This window comes from Macrobrachium rosenbergii, chromosome 11 (genome assembly GCF_040412425.1).
Source record: "Macrobrachium rosenbergii isolate ZJJX-2024 chromosome 11, ASM4041242v1, whole genome shotgun sequence".
In the NCBI taxonomy this organism is placed as follows: domain Eukaryota; kingdom Metazoa; phylum Arthropoda; class Malacostraca; order Decapoda; family Palaemonidae; genus Macrobrachium; species Macrobrachium rosenbergii.
The window spans coordinates 49664982-49685616 of NC_089751.1; the positions used below are offsets into that span (position 1 = coordinate 49664982).

General features: G+C 37.2%; 1 protein-coding gene across 2 annotated transcripts in view; it reads right to left on the reverse strand.

Moving 5' to 3' along the window:
* The window catches only part of LOC136843436 (neuronal calcium sensor 2), a 988260-nt gene that overhangs the window by 636106 nt on the left and 331519 nt on the right, over positions 1-20635 (reverse strand). The gene's annotated exons all lie outside the window — the stretch shown is intronic.

Sequence of the window (20635 nt, forward strand, 5' to 3'; positions counted from 1 at the left end):
AACACATCCTGAGAAAGATGAAATCAAACCCATCCTAAGAAAGACGAAAGCAAACACATCCTGAGAAAGATGAAATCAAACACATCCTAAGAAAGATGAAAGCAAACACATCCTGAGAAAGATGAAATCAAACCCATCCTAAGAAAGACGAAAGCAAACACATCCTGAGAAAGATGAAAGCAAAAACAAGTCTTGAGAAAGACGAAACCAAACACATCCAGAGAAAGCTGAAAGCAAAAACAAATCTTGAGAGAGACGAAAGCAAACACATCTTGAGAGGGATGAAAGCAAACACATCTTGGGAAAGATGAAAGCAAACACGTCCTGAGAAAGATGCAAACACATCCTGAGAAGGATGAGAGCAAACCCATCTTGAGAAAGATGAAATCAAAATCGACATGCATCACGTTCTCACTAAACGACAATCAGATACGGAAACGCCAAAAAACATCCCTGGGCGAGCTGTCAGTCAGTCAGTCAGTTCTTATCATGGACAACCGCGTAGCCACCTCTGTATTCCCTGACTGTTCTCTGCCGTTGATGGAATTAATCCCACGCGGTGTAAGGAAAATTCCTGGATTATTTTCGGGTCTGCGCAAATCACGACTATACTATTTTCAAAAAAGTTTGACACTGAAAAATGTGAACTGACTGTCTAAAAAAAAGTTGACATTGAAAAAAGTAAATTGACTGACAAGCTGAATTTTTTTCTGTGCGCACAAAATCGACTGTAAAACGTGCTATTGTTCATTATACAGACACATTTATATTTATGCAGAGCACTGCTGATATTTGATGTTACTAATATACCACACCCACTGTCATTTATGATGACAATCTACAGGTTTTAATTTTGTTTTCTACAGTGTCTACGAAAACTTTATTTACCTGCATTTCATAGCCCATCTTCTTAAATGCTTTGCACTGACGGCGTCCGTTCTTTCATACACAACAAAATTAAACATCAAACAGATAAGATTTCTTACCACTTAAGGAACGATTCTATCGGAAAATATCTACAGTCTGTGAGAATATCATGCTATATCTTACATACTAACGCTTTAGTTACCATCAACTCACAAAATTCATAATCATAATTATCATCATCATCATCATAATCATCGTTGACTTCAATGCCAGGTGACGCAAAGGGCTCCCCCCGCCATATACTTAGGGAATCCTAGCTTTTTTCCATACTCTAAACTATCACTTTCTATTCCATACAATAATCTGAAATTAATCTGTCTACGAATATCACCACATATTTCCAGGAGTCAAAGGCCGTTAATGACAGTTCAGAGGTTCAAAAGGTACACAGATAGAAAAAAACATTGCCTACACATAAGATACAGATAAAAAAAAATATATCAAACTCTCCTTACTGAAAGATTCTTTTACTCTCTACAACTTTTTCTACATTTTCTACTTTATTTACAGTTACAAGAAGATTATTATTAATATTATTAAGATGATGAACCCTATTCATACGGAACAAGACCACAGGGCCCATTAACTTGAAGTTCAAGCTTCCAAAGAATATTAAGGTGTTCATTTGAAAGTAGGGACAGTAGGTAATACGAAGTCTTGTGTTTTCATTGGTATGAAAACATTATCACGAAATCGAAAGAAAAAAACTGAGTATCAAAAAAGCATCACAGACTCGAGAAAAAATCAACTGCAGCATTATCTCTTTTCCCACGCCCCTGTAACTTTTCGAAATCGACACCCCTCCCCCACTAAAATTCCGGATCCCACTGTGCACTCTACCTTAACTGACAGGTATTCCCAAGATTCACGTCAATCAAAAGATGACTATAATGTTCAATACAGCCTAAAGTTTGTAAACACCACCCAAAGCAATGATTCGTTATGATGTAAATATATAAAAAAGGATGCTATAATTATTAAAAAAAAAGCTCTCAATACTTTTCAAAAGCTTCGACTTGTGAACTGCTATGCCTGTTTTGATACAAACAGTGCCTATAACGAATCTTCCGAACGAAATGTTAAAGCTAATCAGTATCGTACATATAAATCCACTGCAGGAGTAACAGAGCAGAACAAAGTAAATTGCCCTTTCTCTCTCTCTCTCTCTCTCTCTCTCTCTCTCTCTCTCTCTCTCAAAACACACTACTCCTGTGGCAGATTATGTTCGTCGCATAAATCAATCAAGGTGGTGACATCAAGGTTTCAAAGTTGTCACTGTGCAATGGGACACCTACTCCCCTTGTTTTTGTTAACCTAGGAGAGGCCAAAAGACCCTCTCACAGCGTCAATACATCTGGGTCAGCTGAGACCAGACGATTAATAATTGATGCTATACTAAGGGGATGTATTTGAAAGACTGCTCCAGCCAGAGGAGGGTCATGACAGAGGCTTGTCTGGAATACGATGCACAGAAAGCTCGAGTTACTGCCACCAATGATTACAATTTTATATGAGCAATAATTTCTGAGGCATTATATATATACCATCTTGACAAAGGCCAACACGATTTTACATAATTTGTACGTAACCATAAATATAAAAAATCCACCTCCTTTTGCGTTTAAGCCAAGTGGCCTTCGGTGAAGGCACAGAAAGGTAATGGTGAAGGATTTCAGTAATGTTGCTCTTACTTAAAGGAAGACCTCAGTGTTTGCAAACAGAAAGGAATTGGCTTTATTATTCTTGGTTGCCGTTTCTTCAACATGAGGTCTCCCAGCAATGCCATGAGGTGTGTTGCTTTAGGGTTGCATGCGTGCTTGCATGGGGGTGCGAGGGGGGGAGAAAGGCAGAGGAGGTGGGTTTCTGAGTGTGTTGGTGTGGGATGTTACAACAGTGGGATTGAGGGGGTGGGATTAGCTTGGAGACATATGGTGGACAATTTTGTGTGTAAGAATGAACTAAAGGGGGAGAGAAGAGAGAGAGAGAGAGAGAGAGAGAGAGAGAGAGAGAGAGAGAGAGAGAGAGAGAGAGAGAGAGAGAGGATAATATAATCAGCACATCAGACGAAGGATTCAACACCGGGTGGATGAAGAAATACCTAATCAGGGTCCTACAGTTTTTAATTGAGATACAGTGTCAAATGAAATCTACTCTCTCTCTCTCTCTCTCTCACACACACACAATTACAGCAGGCTGATCTCCAGTCCCTGCTTCAGCAGGATTCGAATCAAGGTTTTCTCTCTAGTGAGCGAGAGCGCTACCGTTGTACTTACTTAGTCTGTGTGTGTGTATGTGAGAGAGAGAGAGAGAGAGAGAGAGAGAGAGAGAGAGAGAGAGAGAGAGAGAGAGAGAGAGAGAGAGATCAAGGAAGCAAGAGAAAGTGAGAGAGGAAGCATTAAAGAAGAGCACCTCAACGGTGTCGCTTTTCCAACTACAGCTACTGCTCTGTGAGAGAGAGAGAGAGAGAGAGAGAGAGAGAGAGAGAGAGAGAGAGAGAGAGAGAGAGAGAGAGAGAGAGAGACTCTTACCAAACGTGCAAAATTCATCAAGGAGCAATTACGAGAGGAACCAATTCAAAATGCTAAACAGCAAACCAAGTGCAATTACTATTTTATTAGAGAGAGGGGGCGCATATCAAGACGGTCTTGATCTCCACTTGAGACGTGTGTTTGGGAGGGTGATATCATTTTGGAATGGTTCTGCGTTTGTTTTCTAGCAAGATTACACTTAAAACCCATGAGCAGGAGACTTCCAGAGCATCTGACCGAAAAATGGCCCTCGTGACTAGGTGGGGATGGGAATTTTTTCGGGAAAACCTCCTCAGACTTGGACGAGGTTTGCGGTTCCAGGATGCAGTTGGTTTACTAAGAATTAAAGAAAATGGCTTCTTTAGTGTCTTCTCTAGAAAATCCTGGTCAAGTTAGTAACAGTGTTGGGGAATGGGGGAGGAGGGGAGGAGAAGGGAGCCACTTAAATATTCCTTTTTTCATTTAAGCTTTGTTCAGGTGACCTGAACAAAAGCATCATTGTCTTCATTGTCATCATATATATATATATATATATATATATATATATATATATATATATATATATATATATATATATATATATATATATATATATTTTAAATATATATACTTAAATATAAATATAAATATATACATATAAATATATATATATAAAATTTAAATAAAAAAGTAATACAGGTTTTATGAAAAACTGAAAACGAATGGTCAATAAAACTCACGGGAATAAAATCATACCTTTCCTTTCTTTTTTAATGAAGGAAACAAAGAACGCTACTTGATCTACATTTAGATGTTTGAGAATACCTTCATTCGGAAGACAATTCATACGAATATGCATCTAACAATAATTTCCCAATGAAATGCTTTTATGAAGATTAAGCTTCCAAGCATTAAGCATGAGCCGGCAATTCGAATGCCCTAATTGCAAGAATGTCCCCAAACAAGTTTCTCGATAATACCTTTCCTTTTCGCTTTCCTCATTAGAAAGTCTACAGACGGATAAGAAATGACTAGTGGCACAGGCTCTTGGTGGAAATAAAGCTCAAAAGTGTTTCCCCCCCTCATATTCTATGCAATGAAAATGTTAAAGTAGCTCCGGGGAACTAGAAAAATCATTCACAAAAGAAACCTACCAAGCTTTGCAGAATTCAAAGAGCGAAATTCACACCGTTAACCGAACAACCAACTTCGCGAATACGGAAAATGAAGTAACAATGACACCAGCAAAAGTAGAATTTTCCTTCCCCAGAGTTAAATTCACTAGATCAAAACTACTCCCAGGGAGCCGGTAAAATTTAATTATCCAATTTCTTGCAGCGCCGCGAGGCTGAGTAAATATCTTCCTGAGAGAGAGAGAGAGAGAGAGAGAGAGAGAGAGAGAGAGAGAGAGAGAGAGAGAGAGAGAGAGGAGATACGGTACCCCGAAGGCGTTGGAATAATCATATAATTATACACGCGGTAATACCCCCAAAATATACAACCACTTATGTCTGTAAAGATAAAAAGGCTAAAACTTTACTCACTTACATTCATTCGAGAAACCAATTAATAATGGACGCTAAAAGAGAGTCAAGCCGTGAGCTAAAGCGGCATAATTCTCCATTTAATTCTCTGTTTAATGTTGGAGAATCTATCAAGTAGAGAGATATGTCTCACACAACTTAGATTTCCTGCCCTCGACGACACGAAAATAGAAAGGTGCCACATTTCACGACGTGAGTGCCCAAGAATAGAGCAAGAATAGAGGGAGGCTCTCCATGGCTTGGGTGATGTCATGTCCTAAATTTCGCTTACGTACACAAATCCTCCTGAGTAACTGATATACGGTTAATACACAAATCCCACTAACTGATATAGGATTAGTACACAAATCCTGCTGAGTAACTGATATACAATTAGTACAAAAATCCTACTAACTGATATAGGATTAGTACACAAAATCCTGCTGAGTAACTGATATAGGATTAGTACGCAAATCCTACTGAGTAACTGATATACAATTAGTACACAAATCCTACTGAGTAACTGATATAGGATTAGTACGCAAATCCTACTGAGTAACTGATATACAATTAGTACACAAATCCTACTGAGTAACTGATATAGGATTAGTACACAAATCCTACTGAGTAACTGATATAGGATTAGTGCACAAATCCTACAGAGTAACTGATATAGGATCAGTAAATAAATCCTACTAAGTAACTGATATAGGACAAGTACACAAACCCTACCGAGTAACTCTCCTAGGGTTAACTAAATTTCGCATCCTACACAAATCCTACTGAGTGACTGATACAGGACTAACTAAATTTCGTGTCTGTAGGAAGTTCTATTGAGTGACTGATATACGATTACCTGAAATGTAAGTCCATATGAAACAAATTATCCACAATAACGAAAAACTTCCCTGACACACTTGTGAAGACTCTCTCTCTCTCTCTCTCTCTCTCTCTCTCTCTCTCTCTCTCTCTCTCTCTCACAGTCTGCTTACACCTGTGTGTGTGTGGTAGTGTTCGTCGGTGGAGTTCCTAGCTCTCTCTCTCTCTCTCTCTCTCTCTCTCTCTCTCTCTCTCTCTCTCTCTCTCTCTCTCTCTCTCTCTCTCTCTCTGTTGTTTTATTTACAGACCTGCTCCGTCTCTTTCTCCCATTCAAGGGCTTTCGGATAATACCGGGAACTCAGTGCCAACAGTCTTACACACTCCAACCCGGTATTTTTATACAGAGAAGCCATGGCGCAACCCAAGTCCCAAAAATACAATGGTCAAAAGACAGGCCTCATCCAAGACTCCAATGATGCCTGAAGAAGATATTCAAACCTGCAACTTGCCAATGTCTCGTCAGCGAATCATTAACCACACATACACACGCGCGCACACACACACACACATACACACACTGCATAAACCTGAGCACATTTTGTATACATATATAATTTTAATATACACACATATATATGTATACAAACTTGTATGTATGTATGCAAGTTTGTGTATATATTATATATATATATATATATATATATATATATATATATATATATATATATATATATTATATATATATATATATATATATATATATATATATATATATATATATATATATATATATATATATATATATATAAATACATATACACACACATATATATATATATATATATATATACTGTGTATATATATATACTGTATATATGCGTATGTGTCTAAAAGACAATAACAGCTAAAACACCTTGACACGACAGTGCGGATAGGTCCAACCTATCCACATATCTGGAATTCGGCAAGCACACGCACACATACGTATGCATGAGATGTACCAGACTTCAATTGCGTCTTCGCATCATGATGTGTTCTTAGCTCTTATGGGGAACCTCTGAGAGATGACATCCATGCTCGTCAATTTTGAATGCTGCTATTATTATTATTATTATTATTATTATTATTATTATTATTATTATTATTATTATTCAGAATTTGAACCCTATTCATATGGAAAATGCCCACTGCAGGGGCCATTCACTGGAAATTCAAGCTCCCAAACAATATGGTGTTCGTTAGAAAGAAGTTAAAAAAAAGTTAAGTATACCCTAGTTTTACCAGACCAATGAGCTGATAAACAGCTCTCCTAGGGCTGGCCAGAAGGATTAGACTTATTCTACGTGGCTAAGAACCAACTGGTTACTTAGCAACGGGACCTACAGCTTATTGTGGAATCCGAACCACATAATAGCGAGGAATGAATTTCTATCACCAGAAATAAATTCCTCTAACTCTTCATCAGCCGGCCGGGGAATTGAACTCCGGTCCATCGAGTGACAGTCCGCAGCTCTACCGACTCACCCAACAAAGAGCTGTTAAAAAGAAGTAACAGAAGGTAATTGGAAATGGAGAGAGAAGAGATCACTTACTAAAAAAGAAAAAATGAATTAACAAATTAATAAATAACGAGATAAAAATGCTAAAAAACAACGGAGATGGAGACCACTGATGTAGAGTCTGGAAAGCACAAAACAAGTAAAAAATGCGCCTCAGTTTCTTCGGCGAAATCGAGTTTTCTGTGCGGCCGTTGCAGCGTTTAATCAAGGCCACCGAAAATAGATCTCTTTCGTGGTCTCGGTATAATGCCGCATGAGCCGCGGCCCATGAAACTTTAACCACGGCCCTGTGGCGGTCTATCCTATAGCGTTGCCAGAATCTAGAGAGCTGCAATTTAGTATGTTTGATGACTGGAGGGTGGGTGGTCAACATACCAATTTACAGCCCTCTAGCCTCAGTAGCTTATAAGATCTGAGGGCGGACAGAAAAAGTGCGGACAGAAAAAAAGTGTGGACAGAATACAGTGCGGACGGACAGACAAAGCCGACACAATAGTTTTCTTTTACAGAAAACTAAAACGTTGTATTAATGGCTCACACAATTCTTGGGGAGAAGCACAGAAAGATACATATTCAGAGAATACTTCAGCAGAAGGAGAATTCCGCATTCTGAAGGCATGAGAGACTGACCAAACGGGCTGACCATTCGGTTTGTGACTTTCAAACAATACCTACGGGACTGTAAAACTGATCGTGTCAGAGGTCGAGATAATGGACGGTTCAAATTTACAGCACTTGACACTTCCTCAACCACCATCCTCAAGTTGCGACTATATTCTTGAACTTTCTTTTTTAAAACTTTATTTCTTTATGTAGAGCTTTATTTCTTTATCACAATACAACCACTGAGCTCTTGGATACTCTTATTTATATCGGGTACTTTATTCCATACCCGCAGGACTTGAACACTTTTTTAATATCGGTTACACTATTACACATTGAAACATGAATATAAAATTTAGGCCAAAGGCCAAGCGTTGGAATCTATGAGGTCATTCACAGCTTCCATGGAAAACAACCCACAGCAGCCTTGTGATTATCATATATAACAAGCGTCTAGATTAAATCATGAAACTGGGAGCTGTCATGAGCTGATTTAGTTCCAATGTTTGCAACTTTCAATCTAGATATTTTTAATAAATTCAAATCACACGACAGTGAATATTATTTACCCAATAATAATAATAATAATAATAATAATAATAATAATAATAATAATAATAATAATAATAATAATAATAATAACAACAGAGCTGAAAAACCGCAGGATGCAAGGGTAGTTTTTTAATGGGTCACTATTTGATCAATTTGTATAAAAAAAAATTACAGAACCGAGCGACCTTGAAAGTAATCCCTGACCCTGAATTTTCCACTGATGACCTTCCACCAACCTTGAAAAAAAATCCTTGTGGGTAGATGTTATCTCTTATTACATACAGGAACAGAAACTAATTTCATAGCATTAAGTTTTCTTCATTCAACTTCAATTCACTGTAATTACACCACTGAGAGACTTTAAATACTAATTTTAATAAGGAAATATTACACCTGTAACAGTCAATCTGGAACCGAAGGAAAAATAACAGCAATGAATTTCACATGAAATTCCGTAATACATTAATAAATATATACTGATTTATATGTGCTAGTGCTACTATCAGCTTCACTACTATCATAGTTTTTGTAATGACAGTTTAGTGTTACTATTAGCTTCACTACTATCATAGTTTTTGTAATGACATTTTAATAGGATAATATAAATTAAAAAACTCAAGTACGAAAATGTCATAGATATTCATCAGAATTATGAAGGGAGTATAAAGTGAAGTAATGACTGAGGCTGACCACCCACAGGCAATTTGTGTGTCCCATGAGAGCAAAGGTCAATTCTGAGGTCAAACTGGGCCAGCTCCCATTTGCCTGTCATACTTTGTACTTTCAAGTTGAAAGGCCAGCGACAAGGTCATCCCTATTTTCATATGATTTCCAGTCAAATGAGAACAAAATAATTCTCCGGGTGTGCTGCCTTGAAGTTATGTATATAAATGCAAAACAATTTTTCTCGTACAGTGTTCTATTAATTTAATTACATTTTTATATATTTATCTATTAATTTTTTCTAATCATTGATCCCTCTCTCTATTTCCCATTACATTACCTTCTGTTACTTCTTCTTAATGAACACCATATTCTTTGGAAGCTTGAATTTCAAGTCAGTGGCCCCTGTGGTGGGGTTGTTCCATATGAATAGGTTCGTCGTCTGAATAATAATAATAATAATAATAATAATAGAACAGTAGATACTTATACATCTAGATCGGTCAATAAAGTCCATTTGGGTATGTCTAAAATAGTAATATAAATGCCCCAAAATTACTAACCCCAAAAGGATTCTGGCAAAAGGCTAAAAAAAATTTTTTTTAGATTACATTTGTGACATTTTCACGCTAAAAATGTCGCCCAGACCAAAACCTTATAATAAAAACACTATCAATCAGATAACCAATGGAAACTAAAACTTAAATATAAGTAGGCCAATAACTTTACCAGTCAAGTGTTGCCGCTTAGTAAAATGGCAGTCCCTCCACTTAATTACCCGTGTGACGAGGAACGTGTCACCGGACTAACATGCTGGATAATGGATAAGCTACTGTAATAAGGCCGTTGCCATTATCAAACTGGATACAGGACATTAACATCAGGCGGCCAGATATCGAAATACGAAATGAGATTAACAGGCGTCACTACAGGGAACATAATTAGCTCCTAATTGAGTTGATTATGGACGAGGATCTTCGGTTTTCAAGTATTTACGCAAGAGATCCGATTGTTTTTGGCACGGAATCCTCTCGTCGGATTCTGTTTAAAGCATTAGTTAGTCTTGTCATCAAAGAAGTTACTTTTAGTTAGTCTGTTGTCATCACAGAAGTTCCTTTTAGTTAGTTTGTTGTCATCATAGAAGTTCCTTTTAGTTAGTCTGTTGTCATCACAGAAGTTCCTTTTAGTTAGTTTGTTGTCATCATAGAAGTTCCTTTTAGTTAGTCTGTTGTCATCAAAGAAGTTACTTTTAGTTAGTCTGCTGTCATCAAAGAAGTTACTTATAGTTAGTCTGCTGTCATCACAGAAGTTCCTTTTAGTTAGTCTGTTGTCATCAAAGAAGTTCCTTTTAGTTAGTCTGTTGTCATCACAGAAGTTCATTTTAGTTAGTCTGCTGTCATCACAGAAGTTACTTTTAGTTAGTCTGTTGTCATCAAAGAAGTTAATTTTAGTTAGTCTGTTGACATCCAAAAAGTTACTTTTAGTTAGCCTGTTGTCATCTAAGAAGTTACTTTTAGTTAGTCTGTTGTCATCAAAGAAGTTACTTTTAGTTAGTTTGCTGTCATCACAGAAGTTCCTTTTAGTTAGTCTGTTGTCATCACAGAAGTTCCTTTTAGTTAGTCTGTTGTCATCACAGAAGTTCCTTTTAGTTAGTGTGTTGTCATCACAGAAGTTCCTTTTAGTTAGTCCGTTGTCATCACAGAAGTTCCTTTTAGTTAGTCTGTTGTCATCAAAGAAGTTACTTTTAGTTAGTTTGCTGTCATCACAGAAGTTCCTTTTAGTTAGTCTGTTGTCATCAGTTCATTTTAGTTAGTCTGCTGTCATCACAGAAGTTCCTTTTAGTTAGTCTGTTGTCATCAAAGAAGTTAATTTTAGTTAGTTTGCTGTCATCATCAGAAGTTCCTTTTAGTTAGTCTGTTGTCATCACAGTTACTTTTAGTTAGTTCCTTTTAGTTAGTCTGTTGTCATCACAGAAGTTCCTTTTAGTTAGTCCGTTGTCATCACAGAAGTTCCTTTTAGTTAGTCTGTTGTCATCAAAGAAGTTCCCTTTAGTTAGTCTGTTGTCATCACAGAAGTTCCTTTTAGTTAGTCCGTTGCCATCAGAGAAGTTACTTTCAGGTAGTTTGTTATCATGACAGAAGTTCGTTTTAGTCAGTCTGTTGTCATCACAGAAGTTCATTTTAGTTAGTCTGTTGTCATCACAGAAATTCCTTACTTTCAGGTAGTTTGTTATCATGACAGAAGTTCGTTTTAGTTAGTCTGTTGTCATCACAGAAGTTCATTTTAGTTAGTCTGTTGTCATCACAGAAATTCCTTTTAGTTAGTCTGTTGTCATCAAAGAAGTTACTTTTAGTTAGTCTGCTGTCATCACAGAAGTTACTTTTAGTTAATCTGTTGTCATCAAAGAAGTTAATTTTAGTTAGTCTGTTGTCATCCAAAAAGTTACTTTTAGTTAGCCTGTTGTCATCCAAGAAGTTACTTTTAGTTAGTCTGTTGTCATCAAAGAAGTTCTTTCAGTTAGTTTGTTATCATGACAGAAGTTCGTTTTAATTAGTCTGTTGTCATCACAGAAGTTCATTTTAGTTAATCTGTTGTCATCACAGAAATTCCTTTTAGTTAGTCTGTTGTTATCAAAGAAGCTCATTTTAGTTAGTCTGATGTCGTCACAGAAGTTCCTTTTAGTTAGTCTGTTGTTATCAAAGAAGTTACTTTTAGTTAGTCTGCTGTCATCACGGAAGTTACTTTTAGTTAGTCTGTTGTCATCAAAGAAGTTCATTTTAGTTACTCTGTTGTCATCCAAAAAGTTACTTTTAGTTAGCCTGTTGTCATCCAAGAAGCTACTTTCAGTCAGTCTGTTGTTATCCAAGAAATTACTTTTAGTTAGTCTGTTATCATCCTAGAAGTTACTTTTAGTTAGTCTGTTGTCATCAAAGAAGTTACTTTTTAGTTAGTCTGTTGTCTTCAAAGAAGTTCCTTTTAGTTAGTCTGTTGTCATAAAAGAAGTTTCTTTTAGTTAGTCTGTTGCCATCAAAGAAGTTACTTTTAGTTAGTCTGTTCTCATCAAAGAAGTTACTTTTAGTTAGTCTGTTGTCATCACAGAATTTAAGACCATAAACTTTTCATTTTCTAAGCAACACAAAACCCTCTCAAGGCATTGACGCAAAAGATCCGATTGTTTGTGGCACGGAATCCCGGAAGCAGACTATTTAAAGCATTGCTTAGTTTTTTGTTATCTAAGAAGTTAATTCCAAAAACTTTTCTTTGATGAAAAGGCAAACGCGAGCCTTTTTCTAAGCAACACAAATTCTCAGAATAAAGTCAGAGTAACTTGACACTCGCCAACACTGCTATCCCATGACATTTCCGAAAAGTAAGGACCTCTTAGACACCGACATCCATAATTCAACAAAAGAAAGGACCAACAACAACAAAAAAAAATGCTTTACATCGTCTTCAGCAGCCACTGCAATTTAAATGCTACGTGGATATATATATATATATATATATATATATATATATATATATATATATATATATATATATATATATATATATATATATATATATATATATATATATATATATTTTTTTTTTTTTTTAAACCATACCTTTGCTTTGTGAAATCTTTGATGATGAAAGGTAAGTAGACTAATAGCCACAAGTAATCATGTAAATATATATATATATATATATATATATATATATATATATATATATATATATATATATATTATTAAGAAACTGTGACTATTTTTCTTAGTGGGTGCTGTCATTTGCAACAAATGTGACTGGTTTTATAAATACATACATACATACATATATATATATATATATATATATATATATATATATATATACTGTATATACTCGTATATGTATGTGTATGTATGTATGTATGTATATATATATCAGGCTTAGGTCCCAGAACAAGTACTTGTACTTGTACAAAAGTACTTTCAAGTATTTTTATAGCAATAATTATGCAGGTACATTAGCATAAACAATAAAATAAGTATAACCGCTTTTACTATGACTGAGCAGATTATAATAAGATATATTACTTAAGTTAGTGTACCAAGTATGTGTGTACGCTATTGAATAATAATAGCAATAATATTAAGTTTTCATCACTTATACTATAAGCTACTACTGTACAGAGCAGTAGTAATAGACTATCTGGCAACTCTCGTGCCGTAGGTGCCAGGTATGTCTAGCTGTACACAATCATATACAGGGGGCACGAGAGTTTTTTCAATAAAAAGTTGTGAAATTTTCATGTTACCACCTGTGACCTCCATTTTGTATTAAGGTATTTTGTCATGTGGCTGCTGGTGTGTGCTAACTACATTTTGACCTATAAATACAAATCTGTCAGAACACGACTCAAGAAATCATGTTTGTACACAATATTTTGGCCACTAAGACTTAGCACAAATCTTTTATTTTAGTGCAACCGTATAGCCGCATACTTACTTTTTCGAGTCACGGGAATGACGAAGTTTTGTGTGTGTGTGTGTGTGTGTGTGTGTGTGTGTGTGTGTGTGTGTGTGTGTGTGTGTGTGTGTGTGTGTGTGTGTGTGTGAGGGGATCTTTCGAAAACCGAAGGGCAGGTGTGCATATGTTTGTTCGCCAGTACTCTATGCTCCGTCATTTATCTTAACTGCTCCTATCCGCAGAACAGCCACTTGATGGATGGCCTTCCCTGGGGGAATGGTCTCGTACTCCACTACTGAAAAATAATACTTGACTTTTCTTCCAACCTTTCACTTTGCCTTTTTACCTCTCTCTCTCTCTCTCTCTCTCTCTCTCTCTCTCTCTCTCTCTCTCTCTCTCTCTCTCTCTCTCTCTCTCCTATCTTCCGGGGACTTCCTTATCCAAGCTTCCATTGTTCATCATTTACTAATCAGAGTTTGTTCACTGGTAATACAAATTGGCGGATAATGTTAAGAATACATCTGGTGGCAGTAAGTGTTGAACTTTCCTGTGAGGCTTTTAACCTATAATACATACATACATACATACGTTTTATACCTATCTACACACACACATATACATACATATATATGCTTACTGTGTGTATGCATGTATGCATATATGTATGAATGAATGAATGAATGAATGAATGAATGAATGTATGTATGTATGTATGTATGTATGTATATATGTGCGGGCGTGTGCGAAAATGGTCTCAAAGTAGCACCTGCCACTTGTTAATTGTACTCATAAAAAAATTAGCTCATCTCTGGAATAAGAGAGGGCATCAAGGCTCAAGGAATACAGTATGAGAGAACACCGAAACTGTCAGCAGAAACATGAATGAAAAATTTCGACCCAATCCTCCACTTCAGAAAGTCAATGCAGAGAAGACTGTAACTGCTGTTGCCACCTTCAGTGGTTCTCAACCTGGGGGGGTGTCAGCAATTTCCAAGGGGGGCGCTAGCCCTTAGGAGAAATTAAAAATTCTCTGATTATATTCGTTATATTCTCTTAACAAGAGTCGCTACGAAGCAGTGTCAAGTATCTCACTAATTCATTCCCGAAGGAATAAAAACACCCTTCTCTTTCTTTTTTTCTTTTTACTTTATTTCCCTTTAAATATGGGAGGGAATTTTACTCGTAAATACAAGAGGGGGGGAAGGAAATCTGGGAGGGAATTTTACTCGTAAATACAAGAGGGGAGGACCAACTCTCAGAGGGGGCGTGGTAATAAAAAGGTTAAGAACCACCGCTTTCAGTCCCTCCCGTAGCAGGAGGTAGCTTTCCAGTTTAAAAAAGAGCATTGGCTACAGCATTACCTTTTTGAGTTCTCTCTATAACTATTGTAGGAAAACAAGTAAAAATTCTGTGAATGTCGTTCTGACACTGAGATATCAAGTTCTTTGTGAATGTTGCCTCATTGAAATCTGGTAACTTATATTTTTGTTGGTTTCCTAGGGGATTATATCATCTTCTGAATAATAATAATAATAATAATAATAATAATAATAATAATAATAATAATAATAATAATAATAATATTGTGTAATAAAAATCCACAATTATATAAATATATTACTACGTAAAATAAACATATAATTGTGGATTTTTATTGCACAGATTGTTTTTCACGAAATTGTGAATCTCTTAGCAATAATAATAATAATAATAATAATAATAATAATAATAATAATAATAATAATAATAATAATAATAATAATTACAATTTAATGAAGGGATAATGATGTGGAATGCCAGGGGATTTCTGTAACAAACATACTTTGTCTAGCACTACTGGTCACTTGACATCACTCAAAATTTACACTGGACAAGGAACTGAACCTGTCGAGACTTAAGAGTTACAATATGGGAAGGTATTTAATTTTTGGTAAGTTGTTGTCGGTGATATTTAAAACTGTTAATGATAACATTCACCTGCACTTGTTACAGCAGACTTCAACACCATTAGGAAAATGCTAAAGAAAGTTTTCGAAGTCAAAATGGCACACCAACCAACCATGTGAAATTTCTGATTCACGAATTTGCCAACAAGTGGACCTGCAGGGATGGTTCAAATGAATGGCCTCTTAAGTCTCTTCACCTGACACCCATGGACTCCTTCCTAGAGAGAGAGAGAGAGAGAGAGAGAGAGAGAGAGAGAGAGAGAGAGAGAGAGAGAGAGAGAGAGAGAGAGAGTAGTAAAGGACAGTTGTTTTCGCCCGAGCCTCGTGGCATGAGAACATGGGGGAAATTTATGAGAGAGAGAGAGAGAGAGAGAGAGAGAGAGAGAGAGAGAGAGAGAGAGAGAGAGAGAGAGAGAGAGAGAGAGATAGTAAAGGACAGTTGTTTTCTCCCGAACCTCGTGGCCATGGGAACATGGAGGCAATTTATGGCCGATGCTCCTGGGAAAGAGACGGCTACTGGGACCTTCCTCGGAACTGTTCAGTAGTAAAGTTTTGCAGATCGACGGCAAACATTTGTAAACAATATACCTCAGAAAAAAAAATATAAAAACGTTCTAATAACTGGTATCTAATTCTCACTGGAAGCAGTCTAAACTCTCAAGGAGGAGCCGAATACAAACCGCTAACCAAACCTGTACAAAAACATATTCACACTGGAGAAACAGCAAGTCAGCTCCGGTTAACGTTTGAATGAAGAGGTATTGGAATTAGACTGTATAATTTGGGCCAGAGGCCAAGTTGTGGGGACCTATGAGTTCATTCAGCGCAGAGAATAATGTTGAAACAATTGTTGGGAGAGGGTGAAAAGTAAGATGGAAGAGAGAGAATATGAATGGAGGTAGAGTAAAAAGAATGACAGGGGTTGCAACTAGAGGCCGAAGGGACGCCACAAAGAACCTCAAGTAATGCCTACAGCTCACAAATGAAGAGATGTTAGGACGGAACTTCGTGGTAAGAAAGGTCCCCAAGAACCCGGAGACTACAATAAATAAATAAATAAATAAATAAATAAATAAATAAATAAATAAATAAATAAATAAATAAATAAAAGAGGGGAAGAAGGGACTCATCTTGATCTTCCTTCTGAAACCAACGATATTATAATCCTGACATTGGTTTTTGTTTACTCACTACACCATTTCCCCTCTCGTTTTACGTTTGACTAAAGCGAACTAAAGAGAACTAATAATATAAACACCAAATAATAGGGAGTGACTCCAAAGAAGAGAGAGAGAAAAAAATACCACAGCTCACAACTACAATCATCCCATCCCGCGGGCATGAAACTTTCAAAATCAAAACAACATCCATTTTACATAAAGGCTCGACAGCTTACCTTTTTTTTTTTTTTTTTTTTTTTTTTAGGACTCTGGCGACCGGGCGCCTTTTCCAAGCAACTGACCCATTAATTCTCGATAATTATTATTCCTCTCCTCCTAACTAAAAGGTACTTCTTGACTGACTAAAAGTAACTTCTTTGATGACAACAGACTGACTAAAAGTAACTTCTTTGATGACAACACACTGACTAAAGGTAACTTCTTCGATGACAACACACTGACTAAAGGTAACTTCTTCGATGACAACAGACTAAAAGTAACTTCTTCGATGACAACAGACTAAAAGTAACTTCTTTGATGACAACAGACTGACTAAAAGTAACTTCTTTGATGACAACACACTGACTAAAGGTAACTTCTTTGATGACAAAAGACTGACCAAAAGTAACTTCTTTGATGACAACAGACTGACTAAAAGTAACTTCTTTGATGACAACAGACTGAACTGAACTGAATATAGAATTTAGGCCAAAGGCCAAGCACTGGGACCTAAGAGGTCATTAAGCGCTGAAGTGGAAATTGACAGTAAAAGGTCTGAAAGGTGTAACGGGAGGAAAACCTCGCAGTTGCACTATCAATCAATTGTCAGGAGAGGGTGGAAAGTAAGGTGGAAGAAAGAGAATATGAAAGGAGGTACAGTAAAAAGAAACGAAAGGGGTTGCAGCTTGGGGCCGAAGGCACGTCTGAAAAGATGACGTTTGCAACGGAGGGTGGCGGTGATATAAGAGAGGATCGAGACATTAACTTTTTATTATAACGGTACCGTTTCAAAAAGAGGGTTACGGAAATATAGAAGAAAATCGAGACGGCAAGTCCCAGCACTCGAGACGTTGCGTACCATCCTGACACTCAGTCTACACTGCATCTTCTAACAGAGTCCAGTGATGAAACTGAATGAATGAATTGACGAATGAGTGAAATTTGGACAAAGCCCCCAGCGCTTTAGCCAGGAGGGGGGGGGGGAAAGGGGTTAATGGACGCTTGGTAGACGGCATCTTCAATCACTCTTCCTATACTTATATATTATGCAAAAATTCAATTTCAGCAGGTTTGGTTACTACTGGCACATTTCACTGAATATCGACAGTCAACTCTCATACATACAGTCATTATTCATAGCCATACATACTTTTCTACACGCTCGCAAACTCTCTCTCTCTCTCTCTCTCTCTCTCTCTCTCTCTCTCTCTCTCTACACATATATATAATCACACATTACCACAGGTGAAAAATAAGAGACTGGGTGAGGACGTACAGCCAGTCTCTTATTTTTCACCTGTGGTAATGTGTGATAGCCTAAATGAATCACGTACAAAAGTTATTATAGTCATACATATATACATAAATATACATATATATATATATATATATATATATATATATATATATATATATATATATATCATAGATACAAACATATGTGTAATCATGTCAGAAGAATTGGACTTTGCCTAAACATGGCAAGGCATTACACAGAGGAACATTTTGTAGGGCAGACTTGCTTTAACGAGTTAACCAAACGATTAGCAAATATGGAAAAGTTCAAAGTTAGGAGAAAACAGAATATTCTGTGTTATTGCTTCAAGGCCTCCTTGCTCTATGATTAAAAAAAGAAAGCAAAAAATGCACCGAGGTTTCTTCGGCGGGACTTTTCTGTACAGCCGCTACAGCGTTTAATCAAGGCCACCGAATATACAGTAGATCTATCTTTCGGTGGTCTCGGTATAATGCTGTATGGACAGCGGCCCATGAAACTTTAACCACGGCCCGGTGGTGGCCTATTCTGTATCGTTGCCAGAAGCACGATTATGGCTAACTTTAATCTTAAATAAAATAAAAACTACTGAGGCTAGAGGGCTGTTTGACGATCGGAGGGTGGATGATCAACATACCAATTTGCAGTCCTCTAGCCTCAGTAGTTTTTAAGATCTGAGGGCGGACAGAAAAAGTGCGGACGGGCAGACAAAGCCGGCACAATAGTTTTCTTTTACAGAAAACTAAAAGTGGCTATCCAAAAAGTACCATCCAAAACTGACTAAAACTACAAAGGGGTGAATGCATGAATGTTTGATTTATGAAAGCGAGGCTTATCATAAAGACAAGCACTCGGCCACTTCCAGCCCCTCAGCGCTTCATACAGTGAAACGGAGGAGTTGGGGTGGCTGGACAGCAGGACTGAAGAAAGAAAACAGGCATGCAGGTAAAAAAAAAAAAGAAAAAAAGAAAAAGAAAATGGGCATGCAGGTAGGAAAAAAAAAAGAAAACGGGTATGCAGGTAAAAAAAAAAAAAAGTAAAAAGTAAAATGAAAGGGGTTGCAGCCACTGGAAGAAGGGACGTTGTAGAAAACCTTAAGTAATGGCTACACTGAGGTGCACTGACGGTAATACCCTCCCGGAACCCCAAACCTCACCCCTACGTAGGTTAAAATTTTTATCTAAATAACAACAAACACAACATAAAGTACAACCCAAAACGAAACTTGGTAGAATGTGTTAGAGGAAACCAGTTGCAAAGGAGAGAGAAAGTTGTCCCTTCGCCGAAGGGAAAGCGTAGGCGGCCCCTCTCCAGCAACAAAGAAAGAGGACGAAAAACCACTTTGAGAGAGAGAGAGAGAGAGAGAGAGAGAGAGAGAGAGAGAGAGAGAGAGAGAGAGAGAGAGAGAGAGAGAGAGGAAAAAAATACCGTGGGCAACTTATGTGATCTGCGGTGGCACTTGGCACTTCAGGAGGAAAGTTCGCCCACTGTTCGGGGCCCGTACTCGTGATATATTTTAGAAAAACAGTAGTAAGGATAGGCTCAAATGAGAGAGAGAGAGAGAGAGAGAGAGAGAGAGAGAGAGAGAGAGAGAGAGAGAGAGAGAGAGAGAGAGAGAGAGAGAGAGAGAACGATAATTCTGTCATATAAGGTTTTCCACTTGGGTAACTTACGAAGCAGTGCGACAGTTATAGAGCCCTTTGCTGTATACTCTCTCGTACTTTTATTTGTCCTTTTATCTATTTATTTCTTCTTACGTTCACTCTTTCCACTGTTCATTCACACATGAAGATTTTATGATTATCAAAACCTCGAGTAAGGAACCATAAATACTCGTAACTGCCACATAAACACAAAGAGTGGACCAGTGAACTAAGAACAAGAGTATACGGCGGTATGCCCGCTTTTTGTAAGTCTTATGTAATAAATTGAAGTATCTTAGTGTGTGTGAGAGAGAGAGAGAGAGAGAGAGAGAGAGAGAGAGAGAGAGAGAGAGAGAGAGAGAGAGAGAGATTCATGTTCATTCAATTTCCTTTTAGAGTCCAATAGCTTCGTAACATTTTTATTCGGGATACCTACAGATATTCATGAGAGAGAGAGAGAGAGAGAGAGAGAGAGAGAGAGAGAGAGAGAGAGAGACTCGTTTTCAGTCAATATCCTCTTAAAGTCAAACGTTTTCCCAACCGTTTACTTTGATACAATGAGAGAGAGAGAGAGAGAGAGAGATTCATGTTCAGTCAATTTCCTCGTAAAGCCCAATATTTCCGTCGTCGATAATTCGATACATTTAAAGTTCTTCCTTAAAGAGAGAGAGAGAGAGAAATGATACTGAATGATTATCCGTTTTTTTTAATAGAGAGAGAGAGAGAGAGAGAGAGAGAGAGAGAGAGAGAGAGAGAGAGAGAGAGAGAGAGAGAGAGAGAGAATTTGTACACCAGACAGTTCCT